The sequence below is a fragment of the Anolis carolinensis genome, chromosome 3 (genome assembly GCF_035594765.1).
Source record: "Anolis carolinensis isolate JA03-04 chromosome 3, rAnoCar3.1.pri, whole genome shotgun sequence".
Taxonomy (NCBI): domain Eukaryota; kingdom Metazoa; phylum Chordata; class Lepidosauria; order Squamata; family Dactyloidae; genus Anolis; species Anolis carolinensis.
The window spans coordinates 53,280,765-53,300,879 of NC_085843.1; the positions used below are offsets into that span (position 1 = coordinate 53,280,765).

A 20,115-nucleotide genomic window follows, 5' to 3' on the forward strand; every position below is an offset into this window, starting at 1 on the left:
GAGGTCTGTAATACATACTGGGTTCAATGCCTGTGTGTAATTTAGAAAAGAGTCAATGCTACAGCCAAGATTCTTTGATAGAAGAAATCCAGTGCTACATATTTTATTGATCTGTGGTTTCTCTGGTAGTAGTTGAAATGAGTATGTAAATATCAATGTTTGATACAAAATGCAATGGAAGCATAACCATCTTTGCATAGATGCAAGCATATGTTGCAAAGATGAGGAAAATTATTATCTCATGTTTTATTGAAACTTTTTAAAAACTTTTTTGTTACTTTTATTGTTTTTATTTTATCTATGTTTTGTTTTGATGGATCATTTATATTGGTATCTAGGGGCATGGCCCCATGTGTAAGCCACGCTGAGTTCCATTGGGCGATGGTTACATTGGGGTATAAAAATAAAATTATTATTATGGCAGCACTGGCTGTATAAAAGACTCCAAATGACAATGTAATAAAAGAGAATGATAATGTACAGATTTAGATAGTGAACCTAAATAGATCAAAATATTTGTGTCAAGTTCTTGAATGATGTGGATTAGAAAGAGTCATTTTCTGGATCTTAACATTAGTGATGTATTCAGACAATATTAGCATTTTATTCAATTATAGGTGGGGAAGTCTGGTGAAATGAAGTTATCTTAAATGCTACATGTGATGAAGTCTATTCAGTTTAAGAAAACTATTTTACTGCATCTTATCCTTATGACTAATAGCTGTATGGAATCCATTGCAGAAAACATTCATTCCAACTTTTTGTTCAATTTGATTTCTATACTTTTGTGACAGAAAAGATTTCTTTGATTTGGTGTTTGAAATAAAGATAGCCAAAATTTATTTTTTATTTATTTTTAATAATTTTTGATACTACTTTCTTTAGAATTTTATTTTACACCTATAAAACACAGCAATAGAACATATGCCAAGAAATATAAACTCCTTTGTTTGTGCCAAATCCAAAGTCATTGTCTAGATGGCCCAGGATTGTGTCTGCTCACTGTGTTGTCACCTCTTCCTTGTCATTCCTGCTGGTTATGGAGCTCTGTCCAAGATCCTGCTGGTTGCATGGATGAGTCATTCTGAAGTAGGCAGAAGCGTCTGTGATGCCAGGAACCTAGGGCTCTGCTTCTACACTGTCATATAATCCAGAATATCAAGGCAGGTGATCCACATTATCGGCTTTGAACTGGTTTATCTGAGTCTACACTGCCATATAATCCAGTTCAAAGCAGATAATCTGGATTTTAAACAGCTGTGTAGAAGAGGCCTTACACATGCCTGGCTAGGAATAGTAGCAGTGATAGGGGCATGTAACTGTGCCAATGAAAATAAGAAAAGAGTGTTGGTATCAGTGTCCAATCTGGACAATGAATTAGGCCTGATCCAGCCCTCCAGACTGCCTCAAAGCCTAAAGATACTCCAGTATTTCCAGGAAACTCAAGAGTATAACATGGAACAGAATAAAGTTGTTTTAAACTGAAAAAAATCCACAATATTCACCAGAAGCCTCTGTGTATTGTGGGCACAGACAGCCGTCCATTTGCAATGAGTACATGATTTAGGGTCCATGTAGACAAGTCCTTAGTGGCTTTGAGCCCAATACACATTTCCATCAGCAATTACTGAGCAGTAGACTTTACTTAGATTATATGATTGAACAAAAAAGAAAGGGAAAAACCCCTTGCCATTCCCTGAGTATACTGTATATGGTAAATATACAGTATGAGTATGAGTATGAGTATTATACTGAGAGGATGTTCAGATGTTTTAGCCAAATAATATTGTGTTTTATTTCCACACATTCTTCCACATAAAACATGCACAAACACTGCCTTGTAGCATCCAAAATACTAACATAGTTATGACATACAATGTCAACCAAAGCAAAAAATTGCCATTTTCAATTTATCAATCAATATTCAAGCAAAGTTAGAATTTAGGTGGTTTCCTACTTTTCTCTGTGAATGCCCACGATGTTAGTAAGAAATTTCAATCTAGGGTCATATTAAAGGCACTGATGATAAACTGTAGCACTTGAAACACTGAAAGAACCAAGTTTCTAATATTTCCTTTAATTTATTATCCTTCCATATCATAATTTTAGGACCTTATGGTCTAAATGTAACTAATTACTGGTCTCATATATGGAAGATGTTGAATCTATGGAATTTACACAATTGTTAATTTATCAATTTCCCATTGATTTATATCAAGACTAGCAACTGAATTTAGATGGTCCACCTGACTCACACAAATATAGCTCTGGTAAGTCATATCTAAAAAAGAACTGTAAAAATGTTGACCTTAAAATAAATATGTATCCATTTGAAATTATACCATGACTTTACCCATAATGTAGTAGAAATTATTTGAGGTTATTTTTCAATGGTTCTTCCTCATGAAACCTTCTGATGTCTCTTTCTTGAAGATGCATATTTGATTACCAAGTCTTGATTTTCGGGGATGTTGATTTCCACTACACATTTTAATACACAAATTATGCTTTGAAGTACAGTAGAGTCTCCCTTATCCAACACTCGCTTATCCAACATTCTGGATTATCCAACACATTTTTGTAGTCAATGTTTCCAATACATCGTGATATTTTGGTGCTAAATTCGTAAATACAGTAATTACTACATAGCATTACTGCGTATTGAACTACTTTTTCTGTCAAATTTGTTGTATAACATGATGTTTTGGTGCTAAATTTGTAAAATCATAACCTAATTTGATGTTTAATAGGCTTTTCCTTAAATCCCTCCTTATTATCCAACATATTCGCTTATCCAACATTCTGCCAGCCCATTTATGTTGGATAAGTGAGACTCTACTGTAATATGCACTGTGGGTGCAGGCTTGAGAGAGTTTTATTGGTCAAAGCAAATTTTAATTTATGTATGTTGCAATCCTGCACAGCGTCTCTCAGTATACACAGCCACTCACTATGCCCGTTGTCAGTCAGTCCAGGATCCAAGCCAAAGTAGATTCAAACAACAAACTATGTAGGGATAATCTAGAAGGCGTAGTCAACAGTCCAGTCCAAAGGTCCTCACCAACACATCCAAACTATACATAAACCAAAGTCCAAAGTCAAGGTCTAATACACAATAAGGCACACAAAATCATCCAAACAGAGCTCCAAGCTGTAGCAAGTGCCAAACATTGCTCCCAGCAAAGACCAAATCCAAACTGCCACTCTTTATGCTCCATAGCACAAGTGCTCTCACCTCTTGGCCCTTCTCTGTGCCACCTGGGCAGATCTATGCAATTGAATAGCAGGAGTCCTCAGTTGCAGTCTTCCTGAGATACTTAACTCTGCCTTATTACTCTCCTGATCCTGGGTTAACTCAGGACTCCCACTTGCCTGAGGCACTTGGTCCTGCACTGCAGGGGTAGCTTCCTCTGTGTCAGGCTGCAGCTGTTGTTGTTCCCTGCTTTCCACTGACTCAGATGCTGGGCCTGGCAGCCCTTTATCTTTGTCTGCATTGCAGACCCTGACAATGTACTCCTTTGTAAAAAAAAAAGTCACACATGTTTTATGTTCTTGAGTGTTGTAATAGGGAATGAAATACAAAATATTGAAAAACTCTCTTGTCTACAAATCACTAGAGTACTAACTTGTCATTTAATGTTCATTTCATTTAATTTTGAAAAGTCTTTAAAATATTCTGAGGTTTTTGGTCTATGCACATTCATTTATCTTTAATTAATCCATTGGTTAAAAGGTAAGTGGTCATCTGAAAATCCTTTGATAACTGACAATTCTACTTTTCATTCAAGTAGAAAATGCATTCTGAAGATTATTAGATACACTCTATTATTTCTACAAACTGATTCTTAAACAAGTGGAAAACAGCATGCAGATTAACATAATTTGTTACTTAAATTCATCTACACCTTTTGCAATATATGTACAATATTTGACTACACAAAGAAAATGTTATTTCCAGTTTCAAATGAAAGCAGTAGATTTATTGATTTTATAAAAGAAATCCATACCCAGATTCGCAAATATGTGTGCAGTTGGAAGCCATGCTATTTACTTGAGATCACAGCTATGATTAAAAAGTATACAGTCTGTTTGATACACTTGAAGTCTATCTCTTATCCATGGCAAATGTACTTTCTATTATACAAAAGATGACTAGAGAGGGGTGCTGTCTTCCCGGGGGGAGAGGGGCATGGATGTAACAGAGAGAATGACAAAACTCATCAAGCCCACAGACCATTACCCCTTCTTTTTGGTCCACATGGACCAATGACACCGCAAAGCATAGCCTTCAGAGTATCAAAAAGAATTCTGAGATCCTGGGTGCCTTAAAAAAGCAGCACTGGGGAATGATAAATAGTCAAACTATCTCTAACCTAATGCACAGAGTATGGGAAATAAATAAGATGAACAGCAGAGCAAATATGATAAAGCAGACATCACCGGAATCTGGTCTCATGAGTGGAATGTCATAATAGAAGGATAGAACCTACTTCAGAGAAATAAAACAATCAGGAAAAGAGGAGGAATAACGTTCTATCTCAAGGATGTTTTCACCTGTGAAGAAATTCATGACTTAAACCCTGGAAGCTGGATTTAACGCATCTGGATAAAAAAATGGTCATAGAGCCATGATGTCATTGTGAGGGTCTGTTATTTATTTATTATTATTATTATTATTATTATTATTATTATTATTATTATTATTAAACTTATATACCGCTACTCCCGGTTTGGCTCGGAGCGGTTTACAAAAATAGGCTTTCCGAAAGGCAAGTAAGTCTCGGGTGGTTCGAGTTTCCACTGGCAAAGCATTCCATAATTGAGGGGCTACAATCGAGAAGGCTCTCTGCCTAGTGGAAGACAAATGATAAGCCCGTATGTTAGGGGCTTCAAGCAAATTTTTTTTTAATTTTTATTTTTATTGAAACTTTTTTTTGTGAGTTACATTGGTGGCCCTATGGGAAGGTTGGGGAGGGGTTGTCCAAGGGAAAGATACTGAGGGGCGGGATGTGGGTTGGGGGGGAGGGGTGAGGGGATGTAATAGTTCTATAGCAAATGGTGAGGGGGGGGAGGAAAGGGGGTTAGGGAAGGGTAATTTCTAATGGGAGGGGGGGAGGGAATGGATGACTTCCGATCTTCTTTCTTCCAGTTTTCTGCTTGTCCTTTAAACATAGTTGTCTTTGAGGTAATCTTCTAGGTCTGTCCAGTCCGTTTCTTTCATTTTGTTATCCATATTATTTTTAAGTAGAAAAGTTAATCTGTCCATATCTCTTATCTCAATGATTTTATCTATCCACAGTTCTTTTGTAGGTGGTGTTTCTGATTTCCAATGCTTAGCTATTATAATCCTCGCCGCAGTAATGCAATAAGTGAAGAGTTTATCTTTGTTTGCATCTAAATTTTCTTTTGGATCTGAGAGGCCTAATAAAAAGATTTCTGGTTTCAACTCGAATTTTGATTTTAATATTTTATTACATTCTGTTTGTACTACTTTCCAATAGCTAGTTAGCTTTTTACATTTCCACCACATATGGAAGTAGGACCCTACTTGTTCCTTACACCTCCAACAGTGGTTGTTTACATTTTTCCACATTAATCCTATTTTTTTGGTGTCAAGTACCACCTGTGAATTACTTTTAACCAATTTTCTTTAAGTTCTATCGCACATGTGTACTTCAAGCAAATTTTGGTCTTCGGACCGAAGTAATCTCTGGGGTTGGTAGGGTGATAAGCGGGCCCTCAGGTACGCTGGCCCCAGACCATGTAAGGCCTTGAAAGTTAGTACTAGTATCTTGAAAGTAATCCGGTACTCAATCGGTAGCCAGTGCAGCTGTTGAAGAATTGGAGTGATACGCCACCTCGCCGGCACCCCGGTGAGAAGACGAGCCGACGCATTTTGCACCAGCTTCAGTTTCCGGATCACTGACAGGGGAAGGCCAATGTAGAGGGCGTTACAGTAGTCGAGCCTCGAGATGACCGTCGCCTGGATCACCATTGCCAGGTCGTTCCTAGATAGGTAGGGAGCCAGTCGCCTAGCCTGACGTAGATGGAAAAACGCAGATCTGCTCACAGCAGAGACCTGGGCCTCCATTGTGAGCAGAGGGTCCAATAAGACACCAAGACTTTTTACCAAAGATGACGGACATAGTGTCTCACCATCCAGGGTAGGCAGCTGGATCTCCCTCCCACCCGGACGGCCCAGCCAAAGGATCTCCGTCTTCGCTGGATTCACCCTCAACCTGCTGGCACGCAACCATCCAGTAACGGCTTCAAGGCACTGATGGAAACTATCGGGTACGGAGTCCGGCTGGCCCTCCATCCTCAGAATGAGCTGAGTGTCATCAGCGTAGTGGTGGCACTCGAGCCCAAAGCTCCGCACCAGTCGGGCAAGCGGTCGCATATAGATGTTAAATAATAAAGGAGAGAGAATAGCTCCCTGTGGGACCCCACAAGTTAGCGGAGACTACGCGGAAACCAACCCTCCCTTCACCACCCGCTGTCCCCGATTTTGGAGGAAGGAGGACACCCATTTCAGGGGTATCCCCCTAACCCCCGTCATGGCTAGGCGGTGGGTCAGTAGATTGTGGTCGACCGTATCAAATGCTGCTGTGAGATCCAATAACACGAGCAGCGCTGATCCACCTTGATCCCTCTGGCAGCGAAGTTGGTCTGTGATGGCGACCAGCACTGTCTCCGTCCCGTGCCCCCTACGGAAGCCGGACTGGAAGGGATCAAGTCCGGCTGTGTCATTGAGGAACTGCTGCAACTGTTCCACTGCTGCTCTCTCAACCAGCTTGCCCAGAAACGGAAGGTTCGACACTGGGCGGTAGCTAGCGGGAACCGAACGATCTAAGTCTGGTTTCTTCAGCAGCGGAGATACCGATGCCTCTTTTAAACCCTCTGGGAAAACTCCTTGCTCAAGGGAACTATTTATTATATTCAACAGAGGTTCACGTAATCCATCTAGGCAGGATTTTACTAGCCAGGAGGGACACGGATCGAGGGAGCAGGTGGTCGGCCCAGCTGCAGTCATGATCCTGTCGACAGCCTCTGCATCCAGCGGGGTAAACCGGTCCAGGATGGGCCCAGAGAGTGACCACGGAGTCTCAAGTTCAGTTACTGTATCCATCGTGGCAGGGAGTTCCCGGCGAAGAAGCGAGATCTTGTCTGCAAAATAGCTCTGGAAAACCTCAGCAGAAAGAGCCAGGTCATTATTGTTTGGAACAGAAGGGACATTTGTCAGGGATCTAATGATCTTAAATAATTGTGCTCGGTGTGAGCTCACAGACACTATCAAGGAAGCATAATACAACTTTTTTGCCTCGGTGATAGTCTGCTCATAAGACTCTCTGAACTTCTTATAAGCTGATTCCGATTCCTCATCACGGCGTTCCCGCCACATGACCTCTAGCCGTCTCTTCTCCCGTTTCATCGCACGGAGCTCCTCAGTGAACCAAGGAGACTGATTCTTACGGGGTCGGAGAAGGCGTCTAAGTGCGATCTCATCGAGTGCATTGGATAATTTGGTGTTCCATGTATCCACTTGCACCTCCAGTGAGTTGCTGACAGGTTCTATGGCCTTTAGAGCATTCAGGAACCTGACCAGTTCCATTAGTCTCTTCGGGCGAACCCAAATAGGTTCGGTGACCAGGTTGGGTGGGTTGGTGTGCTCTATACGGATTCCTAGGGCGCAGTGGTCCGACCATGGAACCTCCGAAACGGAGGTTAGGGTCACTTGGATTCCAACCCCAAAGATCAAATCTAGTGTGTGGCCAGCCTGATGTGTAGGCCCAGTATTATAAAGTGAGAGTCCTAGTGTCGTCATGGTCGACACTAGGTCTTCAGCTGATGAGGAGAAGGAGCCTGCATCAGCGTGGACATTGAAGTCCCCCAAAACAATAAGCCTGGGGAACCTCAAGGCCCACTCCGACACAACCTCTAGCAGCTGTGATAGGCTGTCCACTGGTGCATTAGGCCAGTACACCAGTAGAAAGGCTATACTCTCCTGTGAATCCCACACAAGGGATTTACAGTATTTATATTCTGCCCTTCTCACCCCGAAGGGGACTCAGGGCGGATCACATTACACATATAAGGCAAACATTCAATGCCTTAACATATAACAAAGACAAAGACAAACGCAGGCTCCGAGCTGGCCTCAAACTCATGACCTTTTGGTCAGAGTGATTGGTCTCAGCTGGCAGCAGCTGGCTGCTCACCAGCTTGCGCCACAGCCCGGGCCAAGACAAACTCAGGACTTGGATTATGTTTTTTTCAACCTGTGTTAGATGAGGTCACACTCCCCCTGAAAACACAGGTTTGCAGTTTGGGGATAGTCCTGGATTCAGCTCTAGAGGCCCAGGTATCAGCAGTGACCAGTAGTGCTTTTGCACAATTAAAGCTAGTGTGCCAGCTGTGCCCATTCCTGGAGAAGTTGGATCTGGCCACAGCAATACATATCTTGATTACGTTCATGTTGGACTATTGTAATCCACTCTGTGTGGGGCTGACTTTGAAAGGTGCTCAGAAACTTCAGTTGGTCCAAAGAGCTAGATTGTTAACTGAGGCTGGCTACAGGAAGTGCACAACTCCTCTGTTGCAACAGCTCCACTGGCTGCCAGTATGTTTCTGGGCACAATTCTAAATGCTGGTTTTGACTTACAAAGGCCTATACAGTTTCGGTCCAGGTTTTCTGAAGGACCACATTTTCTTCTATGAACCTGTAAATCCCCACGGGGAGAACAGGAGGGTATAAATAAAGCAAATAATATTATTCTGGAATAATATGCCCACAAATTCAGAAAAGAGAAGTGTTACTAGTGGAGGATTTCTACTATCCTGATATTTCTTGGAAATCAAACTCTGTCAAGAAAATAAGGCTCAACAAATTTCCCACTTGCCTTGCAGACAATTTCATTTTCCAAAGGTGGAAGAGGCAAGGGGGTGAATCACCTGTTTATATTTGATTCTAACAACAGTGGAAGTGATGGGGCCCTTAATTGAAATTGACCATATTCTCTGGAGGTTCTTACACAGTATAGCAATGAGCCAAAAAGGCCCCAGAGTGGTCAGAGGGGCAACACAGAGCATATGGTAGAGACACAGGGCACATGAACCAAGAAGGCTGTAGTGAACGTGGTTGCTGCTGGTGGTTAAATTGTGCCTGCAGATTGGCCACAGCTGATGTATTTGTTCAGTTAGAGACATTGCTTCTATACTGTCAGCATTTGGGCTGCTGTTAATCTGTCCTATACTCCAATCAGCAAGTGACCAAGGAACCAGGTAGTTGAAGTTGTCAAGCAGTTAATACTCGACATGAGGCAAGACTGCCAAGTAGCAAGATGGCTATTGGTGGTGGAGCCAAAGTGTCTTACCTTGTGGTGGGGAGGGAGAGGAGATTGTGGGTAGGCCCCTGGCATCAACCATAGTTTCTGCATTAGGGGAGTCCCTATTGTAAAATATTTTGTAAATATTTAATAAAGTGTGGCCTATTTTCTATACCACATCACATGTGTTTACCCTCTTTCTTTCAAGCAAGTGTGCTATTGGTTCTTTACTTGGGATATATTCTGTTTGAATACTGTAAAAGTTCCTTCATTACTGCATCGAAATGATGCTTTACTGCATGCCTGCTCATGTTAAATCTATTGCAGCTTATAAAGGACCATAAGGCTTTTGATTTTTCCAGTTCTCAGTTGACGATTACATTGACCCTTTTCTCTCTGTGAGTTTGTGAATATGCATGTATGTACATGTGGCTCTATTTGTCTCAAGGCAATGTTGGGATTTCCTCAATAGTACTGTACTTTTTATTTTTCCACATTTCCTCAAATAATTTAATATTACTAAGTTTGATTTGTATATGAGTTAATCATAAATCTTAAAGTCTCTGAATGAGAGCACATCACTCCAACCCACCACATGTCATGGTCCTTCATTTTGCATCAAGTTACCCCATTAAGGCATTTTAGAGTTACACAGTAATTGTGATCAGGTATGTGAATTACACAAAATATTTTGTGTATCTGTACAATAAATATTTCAATACTATTCCACGTGTAACAATTTATTTCAGATTTTCGAAGTAGTTTTCCTTATCTTCCAACAGAAGCATTGGCTTCATTCATTCTTCAGAATCCCAAATATGTCATGGCTTTTTGCAGGAATAATGATAAGTATTGCCTTCTGTGATCGAAAAAGTTTTGTATGTTAATTTTTGTATGTAAAACTCATTTGTCCTATCAAATGTTTTGCGGTTTTAGTTTGAAATTCAAAATATGAGAGTTTTAAATAAGTGGAACTGACTTCTTTGCAGATTAGAATAAACTGCAAGTGTATAGTATAGTATAGATTAAAATCAAAATATGTGAGACAAAATATATTGATATCAAGATTTTATTAAAATAAAAATCAACACAACCACTATTATTCAAAGTTCCATACAGTAAACATCAGCATCCTTTCCCCTACTCATTTCCTTGTTGGAAAGGTTTTTGCAAATACCAGTAACAAATAAACATTGTTTGGCACTGGTGTATAGGGCTAGCCATATTCCTGTGTATGCAGCACTACTATACTGAGGTGCATTATTAAGGCTTAAATAAAACAAAAAATGTTTATATACTAAAGAAATTTTTAAAGGTATTTTCACTCCCCTTCAAGGAACTCTAGGAATTATACATAATTCTGGGATTAAGCTAAGGGACTAGAGACTACTGTGTTGTTTCTTTTACAACATTTCCTGGATATTTTCATCTGTCTCCTAACTGTCAGTAGATGATAACATGCTGAGATTTTTTTTTGGTAGGATTCTGTTCTAGAGCTCCAATCTCTTGGTTTCAGATTGTGAATAGATCGGTATTTATCACATAAAGACAGGTTAAATGTCTCACAGTTGGTAATGTTAAGAAAGTCCTCTGAGAGCTTTAAGAGTTCTTTCCTTTAGGATTCTTAACAGGGCAGAAAACAGATTGACTCTGTTCCAGGTGTCAAAGTGTTCCAGTGTGGAAACAGCTGGAAACAACAGCATTTGCCCTTTCCTAGGCAAATCCTAATTTCTTTGCCTTTGGCATCTCTTTCTGATATTCTGACCAAAAATTAAACAAATAACACTTTATTAAAAGCACAGTTCTCTTTTCACTTGAAGTGATTACTTCAACAGGCACGTCCTGATACTTAATCAGAACATTGTCCCACAAACACAGTGTCATTTACAGCAGGGCATGCAACTGGAATGTGCAAAGGTTCAGAGCTCCGTTTCATAATTCGGAGATTCAGATGATTCGTAAATACAAATCTCCAAATTACTAATCTGAAAGGCCCTCTCTGAAGCATTTATTAATCGAAACACAAGCCTTTGAAACTTTCAGAGAGATTAGTAAAGATTTGTTGCTTCAGAGCTTTTTTAAAAAATGTAACTTTGTCACCCATAATTGGCTGGGGTGGGAGAAGGCTGGGGTGGGAGGGGGCAGGCAACTGCATTCTGTTTTTTTAAATCAGCCAATCAGAAGAAGAAAGCCAAATCATGTGGCTTTCTGCAAAGCTGGTCTTATATACCCTTCTCAGTGCCTCCTCTGTGTCTTACGGCGTTTTCAAAAGAGAGAAAGTTATTTTCTGTTTCTGTGTGTTTCTTAAAATTTAAACTTAGAGTAGCTTTCTGAGAATTCTGTTTCTTTCTGTCCCTTCATCCAGTCTATAATCTTTTTCTGTTGAAATTATCCAACCCCTAACTGCAACCCCATTCTGCATGAGCAGAATTCCAAGAAATGTAGTTTGGGAAGGCAAGAACCTCTGTCACTGAGTATTCAAAAGGTCCCACCTTAAACTACATTTCACAGAATTCTGCTTGCGACAGAAGAACTAGGATGCCTGCATTAAAGCCCCTGTGTAGGTTAATGCAGGCCTGTAGTGAGGGGGGGGGGTTAGGGGTTCAACCCCCCCCCCCCCGAAATTTTTCAGGTTATAAAAAAAATCTCGTTTACTCATGAATTTTAACTGGTTAACCAAATCCCCATGCTAAGTCTATGAGATGCAAAACATTAAGAGTCCCTCCAGGCACTATCTCAAGCAGATATTGACAGGTTTGTAGCGAGGAGGGGTATGTGCTAGGGGTTCAAACCCCCCCCCCCCCCCCCCGAAATTTTCAAAACCCCTCCCGAAATTTTTTTCTGGCTACGGCCCTGGGTTAATGTGCTTAAATTTTTAAAAAATTATTTAAAAACAGTAAACAGACTGATTGTTCTGAAACTTGGCAATTTTCCACCCTGCTCGTGTTATCTCACTGTGCCACAATTTGCGGAGATACCTCTTGTTTTTTAAAAAAATAATTTTTAATCGAAACGACTTTTAAAAATTCCTAAAGATAAGCAGATGAATGAATCTTTCTGACAATTTCCAGGATTAATGCCCTACTTATGTTGTCTCGTTGTGCAGAAATTCAAAGGGATGCATCTTGTAATTATATATATATATATACACACAAACTTTAAAAATTTCTTTAAAATCAGTAGATGACTGAAACATTCTGAAACTTGGCAGACTTAAAGTTGGAAATGTTGCCTACAAGTCTACCAAGTTTAACCTTGATAGTCATATAAATGACAGAGAAATGGGCCTCAAATTTTCCCCATTTTTTCTAATGCAGTGGTTCTCAACCTGGGGTCTCCAGATGTTTTTAGCCCACAACTCCCAGAAATCCCAGCCAGTTTACTAGCTGTTGGGATTTCTGGGAGTTAAAGGCCAAAAAATCTGGGGACCCCAGATTGAGAACCACTGTGCTAATGGAATAAAACTTAATGAAGGAATTTAGAATTTAGAAGAAGATTCAGATTACGAATTGGAATGGGACCCCCTCTGAATCTTTATGAATCAAAGGGGGGGGGATCTGAATCTCCAAAACAAATTAATCAGATTTCAGCAGGTGTGCACACTTATATACGCAACTACTTGAGATCTGGGAACCATATGCATTTCAGTAGTGCTTTAAGGGTCACACTCCCTGGTCCCTCCTCCCTGCCTTCAATTTTAATAACCTATCACTAAGAATGCCCTCCTGCACCCTCTGTGAACATGGAAGCAATTGCACTATCATCATGGATGTTTTCTCAAGTGGGACAGAAAGTCACATTTGGTTTTGAAGGCAGTTACTGTGATGACTCATGGGCCTTGTAGTCCTGCTCCCAGTGCCATCGTGGCTAATGAAGACAAAAACATGGGGTTTTCGCCGGCTCAGCAAGAGCCGGAATCTTTCCAGATGCCTGATGTTTTTGCCCAAGAACCCATCAAAACAGACCTTGAACAGCTTTCACCCCCTTTTGCTAGGAGACAGTCCTATGCTGCAGACAGGGGAGTGAAGGAACAGGTTTGCAGGAGTTTGAGAATTGCAGCTAAACAAGACTGATTAGCCATGCTTCCCCTGGGAAAATCTAGGGAGTCTCACATCTGGAGAAAGCTGGGTTTCATTTCCTGTTCTCTAGGGAAAGAGAACGCTGGACACCTGCTTGGCAGGAAAACGAGACCCAGATATAGGTGCCTGGCACGGTAGGTTCCATGCGGAGTCAACAGAGCAGCTCCAGGAGTGATTTCGTGTTTCCAGCCTTGTGCGGACTTCGCAAAGTCCGCAACCCCAGTCTCCTTGCTTCGCCTGACCAAGTATTCAAGAATTGTCTTGCCTTGTTCCTAGCCACGGACCTTGTTCATAGAATCAAGTTTTGTTTCCAGCCTTGTTGTGAAGTTACCTTGGACCTTGAAAGACTCTGGACATTTCCCCACACTATTGCTTGGCAATAGTGTGTGTTTCGGTTTATTGGATTCTACTTTGAACTCTAATATCATTTATTGGACAAAACATTTCTGGACTATATTTGACCCCATTTGATAGGTCTGCTTCTGGACTACATTTTCTACTTGTTTTTTATTATTCTTATATATTTCCTTAATAAAGATATTAGATAGTTATTGGCCTTCTTGGTGCTCCATTGCCTTGGGCGTGACAGTTACTTGTTCTCTATGACCAGACTTATATTAATTCTACTACATTAATATGGTTGGGATATTAATTCTTCATAGGTACAGGATGTTTTTACGTTCTATAATGGCCATGGCAGTGGGATATAGATTTGTTTCTCATAAGCCATGTTTCTTTAAACAGACATTTGATTGCCATCTCTCAGAATTGCTTTAGTTACATATTCCTGAATTTGACTAGATGCCCTTCGTGGCCCCTTTCAAAGCTGTGTTTCTATAATTCTGTATTTCTAAGTCTTTCCACTTCAGCTCGGTGAACTGAATTCTAGAAACCTAATCAGATGCAATTTCTGCATCTTCTCTCAGTTCTCAAAATGGAGTACCATGGAGGCCAGGTCATCCCATGAAGCACTGCCATTTCTGGTGCCTGCCCATGGGAATCTATGTTGCCAGCATCTGAAAAAGTTTTCAGGAGTTGGGTGCTACCTGACTCTTAATTTCAGGAAACAAGGAGGAAGTGGGGAAAGCACAACAAATGACAAGAAACAAAGTGGGATGGCTGGACATCCCAAAAGACAGGGAAAGATGTAGGGAATGAAAGAGGACGGTTCCCTCTTCTTTTACCCGCATTCCCTCTACCTGTCTAATGAGGTCTTAGAGTGCTCTTTCTGTCAAGTTGAAGAAAGAGAATTCAGACGTAATCACATTTGCCATAGAGCACTAGCATTTTCTTGATGAAACAGGTATGCTCTACAGACTTTGCTGGCATTGCAACACTTTGCAAATTGATGAAATTCCAAGCATTGCCATTTAAAAGATTATTGCATAATTTGCAAGATTTTAGATTGGAATTACCATGCTATTCATATTTGCAAATTGTGTTAATTAACTCTTAATGAGTTTCTTAACTTCTTTGCCTGGAGCTTGTTACCTAGAATAGGATTCATAGTTAGGATTAGAATAAAACTTTGATATATTATTTTATGCAAATATTAAGCATTTAATTTGTTGTTTTACTTAGCATACCTTTATCAATGGAAATATTAAAATATTGGACCTGTTTTCCTGAAACATGAGCAAGCCAGTGGAGTCAAATCTCCAAAATTCAACTGAAGAGTAAAATACCATTAAAACTGTTAAATCACATCAACCCCTTGTTTATTCCATTGTCCTGTTTTTCACAATAGCCTGCCATGTGTCTCTGAAAAGAGAACTTCCCTTACTATTGTTCTCCAGTGTTTGCTATTCAAAGGTATTCTGGTCCTTATCCTGAATCTTGGATATACAGTAGGATATAGACACTATGACTAGTCACCATTGGTGGATTTATCTACTCTGATTTTCTCTAACTCCTTTTTGAAGTCAGTTAAATCTATGTCCACCAATACATCTTATGGCAACAAAGTCCACAATTATATGTATGTGTAGAAATGTATGTGTAGAAATGCTTCCCTTTGTCTGTCATGATAACTTGATGGTTTGAAGTTGTATAGTTGGCACTCCATATTTGTAGTTTTGATATTTTACAGAATTGATTATTCATGGATTTGAATAGAAATGTTGTCTTTAGTAATCTGTAGAATCTCCAGTGTGACTCTATAGTCACTTTCCAACTGAAGCTTACAATAGACTCATGCTGGGAGACCTAGAAATTCCTGGGAAAAATTTCACTGTGTGGAAGGGCCCTAAGGTAATTCCAAAGTCCTTGGGTGAATTTGCACTGGAATAAATGCAGTGTGACACCACTTTCACTGCAAAGGTTCAATGCTATGGAATCATGGGGGCAGTCGTTTGCAAGGTCTCTGCCAAAGAATGCTCATGCCTCACCAAACTATATCTCCCAGGATTGCATAGTACTGAGACATGATAATTAAAATTGGTGCCAAACTGCATAAATTCTGCAATGCATATGCATTCTAGGAGGGCTATGCTGGGATCCTAGACTTTAGCCCCCAAATCTCCTTAGAGCTGCAAAAGGGAACCACAAGCATATCTCATGGAAAATTCCCCTTACTTACTGAAAGAATATATGGGGACTAAATACTCCAAAGGCAATCATCCCAAAATAGGATTTAGAATCTGTGCTTTCAAGATTCTGGGGCTTGTAGTTTAGGGAGGGGCTTTCCCATTCTCAGCAAGAGAAGTCCTGGGCTCACTGTACTACAAGCCCCAGGACTCGGCAGATTTTAAAGTGAAACAGGAAAGTCCTATATCATCTTGGAAACTAAGCAAGGTTAGTGCTAGTTAATGTTTGAAAGGGAGACTTTCAGTGGTATATTTCAGGGAAAGGAGTTGGAAAAATCACTTTGTGGAGCCCCGTTGGGCAACAGCTACTGCCTCTCCTACCTCTTTACCTCCCTCCCCCCCCCCTTCCCTTTCTCCCAGCTGGGGAAGAAGGCTGGGTTTCTGAAGTTTCCCCAAGCCAAGTCTTCCCTTTAGTTTAAGCTTCTGGTTCTGTCTTTTCTCTCTGTGTGTCTTTCTCTCTTTCCCTCCCTCTTCCTCCCAGTTGGGGAAGAAGGCTGAGCTTTGGCTTCACCTTCTGACTGTTCTCAGGGAAGAAATGGCCTGGGAAAGGAAAGCGGCTCCATTTCTCCTCTGTCCCCAACTTGGGGGACAATTGAAGAAATGGCCTGGAAAGAGTGCAATTTTCCCTCTGTTTCCCAAGTTGAGAAGCTGGGGAGAAATGGCCAGGGAGGAAAACGGGCACTGTTTCTCCACCATCTCTCAGCTGGGAGATGATCAGCTCAGAGACAAAGGAGAAAGGACCAGGGAAGGAAGCACCTGCTCCACTATCAGGCAGAGGGTGGTGAGTTTGCTAGTCTCACCCTGATGATGGGGCAAAGGCACCTATTGTCATGTGATCGAATCCAATGCACATCTCAATTTTGGTGAAGCAATTAAGCCAAAAAAGATACATATTAAATTTGAGTAAATATGATAAATCATTTGAAGCTAAACAGATCAAGTTGAATCAGTAAGGTCACTCTAGGTTGGATCCAATCAAGAACTTCAAGTTGAGATTACTCAGATCAGGATAAGGTTCATGTTAAGGGAGACATGACAGACATAGCTAATCTTCTCAAGTTACTACAAAGAGTCATTAGAACTAGGATAGCTACTAGCACACTCACCTAGCTGAACTGATAACAACTATTCTCTCAACAGAAGCCCATAATTTACAGACCTTAAAAAGTGGATAGACTGTGGGCACCATCCCACCAACTAATAGATAATGGTGATTTCTGCATAAGCAAAGGGTAAGGAAAACTATAGGGGAGTCATCCTGCAAGTCAAAATTTGATGGGACGTTTACCAGAAATGTATGTAACTTTTCTGAGTAGTTCAATATTGTGAGGCCATCCAAGCCTGGTATTCTTTCTTCACAAAGCATTTTAAGTACAAAATTCCCTGCATTATCCACTGTTGCAAGATCTAAACCGAATTCCAGAGTACTCTCTTGTTCAATTTTGATGGATGAGTTTCACTTAGTGAGGCCCGGGGACATGAACAAAGTGCTTGGTCACCTTATGCACTTATTTGTGTATTGGATTCTTGCCCCTCATGGTTCATTAAAACCAAATGAAAAAATCAGCTGTGACAGGTGGGGACAATCAGCGGATGCAGAAAGATGGTTAATGCCTGCTTGCAAGAAGAGGTTACAATGTTCTCAGAATAAAAGCATGAGTTCCCTAAACAAGCTAATTGGCTCCTTGTCTGCAAAGAAAAGGCAAAAGTAGTAAATCTGAATTTTCCAAGAAACTAGGGCAGCCTTCTAGCTTTCTCTGAACCACATTGTCAATCTCAGCTCATTTTGACACCAAAGACATTAGACTAGAATCAGCATTAGTAACAGAATACTAACCAGCTTTCTCTTTTTTCTTTCTTTTCCAATGACTGTTAACCAGACAGAATGTATGGTTTTTCCCCTCCATTCTCTTTCCTCTTGAATTTGTCCCTCAGGCTTTGGATATGGATACTTATGATGGAAAACGTCCATGCCTCCTAAATGAACATGAGGTCAAAATAATCTTCTGTATATATTAATGAGATTTTATGCCATCCCACTGGCAAATGCCTTTGGGAAACTTACAGGAGTAACAAGTCTTATCTAATTAAAAATAAGATCTATGGCCTTTTTGGACTCTGACATATATATGAAGCATCATTATCCCATTTTTTCTGGTGTCAGGGAATGTTGCCTTATTGTTGTTGAACACAATCCACACACACACACACACACACACACACACACACATTTATAGTTTCTCCAAGGTCACAAGAATAAAAATATAATTTTTGTTTCTTTTTAAATTTGCAAAGAAAAAGGATTTTGAAAACAGATCAGCAGCAGTGACTCCCCCACAAAACAATATTTTTTCAGCCTTTTAATAAACTGTATCTTTTTATTTCAACTTTCTGCCCACTTGTATCCTTTGATACTATTTCTATCTACCTGTACATAATAATATATCAAATAAATGCCAAGATAAAAAAGTGAATCCTAGGGGTCTTTCAGCCAGCCTGCAGAGACATTTTCTGGACAGGAAAAGCTGGATTGATTCCCAGGCCATCTCTAGCCAGGGCAATAATTGGGAACCGTTGTGTGTATGTATAGAACAGTGGACAGTTTCTGTGTCTGATTTGATAATGCCAGCCAATGTTTGTCCAGCCAAGTATTCCACTTGTGCTGAGAGATTGTTGACCATGGAAATAGAAGCTTAAAGATATGTACATTTGCAGACTTTTAGACTGGATTGAATTGACCATCATCTTTTGTTCCTAGGATCACACCTTTGTTTTCCCAAAACATTTCCCCATCACCTGAAACTGGAAAATTAAGCCACTTGGAAACTCATTAGCATTTCCAAACATGGGCATGGATCATCCGGAGCTTGGCCGCTCACATGTGGATGCCTTCCACAGCTGATTGGCCCGCCCGGACCATCCCCCATCATCTCCTCCCCGCCAGAGGGAATCCCTGCCTGGAGGTGGCAACGCTAGCAAAGCTCAAGCCAATCAGGGTGCAGATCCAAACTAGCCCCTTTTTTGGCCAATCAAGGGAGCAGAAATAGTTATCAAATGTATAAAATCTCGTGTTTCTGTATTCATGTTATGCTTGTACCTTTGAAAGTATCTGTTTGTACATACATCCTATCTGGCCAGATTGAATAAACCTCTGTTGCTTATTTTCATCCTGGTGAATGATTACTCTGTTGTGGTCTATTTCAGTTTAGCCTGGATGCTCCTAGGGCAAAGATCCTGTATCCACGGTCCAAACTCTAAATCTGACTGCATTATGAATCATGAGTATGTATATAAAACAAATCCCCACTTATATAGATCTCTGTATGCCTATCGAATGCCATTGTTTTTCCCTTCCGATACTGGTCCTCAGATCAGGGCATAGACACTATCATAAGTCTCATTCCGTACATAGGAATTATATATGCATACTGTACTTTTACTTACTCTCGTTCAAGTATGATGGTCCTCCAAGTGAAGTGTCTTGGAGGTGGGTACGTAGGTGACTGTGGAGTCCTATATATATATATATATATATATATATATATATATATATATATATTTAAGTGCATTACATAAAAGGCATATATAAATGGATAGGAAAGTGTAAGTGGGTGAAGAAAATCAAAAAGAAAAAGAAAAAGAGGGGAAAAGGGGGGAAAGGTGGAATAGAGTAAGGGGCAATAAGAAAGGTGGAGTCCTATTCTTGACGCGTATGTTCTTCTACATTGAGCACATGTGTTTCCAGGTGGAAGGCGGTCCCGGTCAGGGTTGGCTTGACGCACCTTCCTCTTGGAACGTTTCTGCCTTTTGCCCTCCATTTGTGCCTCTTTGAATTCCACAGCACTGCTGGTCACAACTCACCTCCAGTTAGAGTGCTGAAGAGCCAGGGCTTCCCAGTTCTCAGTGTCTTTGCCACAGTTTTTGAGGTTAGCTTTAAGCCCTCTTTAAATCTCTTTTCCTTTAAATTCCATTTTCCGTTCTTGTGTTGGGAGTACATAACTGCTTTGGGAGATAATAACTGGGCATTTGGACAACGTGGCCAGTCTAGCGGAGTTGACAGCGTAGGAGCATTGATTCAATGCTGGTGTTCTTTGCTTCTTCCAGCACACTGACATTTGTCTGCCT

General features: G+C 40.6%; 1 protein-coding gene across 9 annotated transcripts in view; it reads left to right on the forward strand.

The window, feature by feature from the left end:
• Positions 1–20,115, forward strand: part of epha6 (EPH receptor A6) — a 579,601-nt gene that overhangs the window by 137,170 nt on the left and 422,316 nt on the right. The gene's annotated exons all lie outside the window — the stretch shown is intronic.